The following is a 415-nucleotide window of genomic DNA, read 5'->3' on the forward strand; positions in this document are numbered from 1 at the left end:
GGGTAGGAGGGAGAGGGGTAGGTAGGGGAGGGGGAGGGTTAAGGAAGGGAGTGTAGGAGTGGGAGAGGGGGGGTAGGGTAGGAGGGATGGAGGGAGGGGGAGGGTAGGGAAGAGGAGGAGGGGAGAGGTGGGTGGGAGAGGGGTAGGGTTGAGGGAGGAGTGTGGGGGAGTGGGTGGGAGGGTAGAGGGAGGGAATGGTGGGAGAGAGGGGAGTTGGAGAAGGATGAGAGGGAGGGAGGGAGGGAGGGAGTGGGAGAAGGGAGAAGGGTGGGGAGGGGAGAGGGGGAGGGATGAGAAGGAAGGGGGGAGTGGGAGAAGGGAGAAGGGGGGGGGAAGGAGAGGGCAGAAGAGGGAAGAAGTGAGGGAGGGAGTGGGAGGGAAGAGGAAGAGGAGGGTGTTCGTTTAGTGGTAGGGA

Source organism: Penaeus vannamei, chromosome 5 (assembly GCF_042767895.1).
Source record: "Penaeus vannamei isolate JL-2024 chromosome 5, ASM4276789v1, whole genome shotgun sequence".
NCBI lineage: Eukaryota > Metazoa > Arthropoda > Malacostraca > Decapoda > Penaeidae > Penaeus > Penaeus vannamei.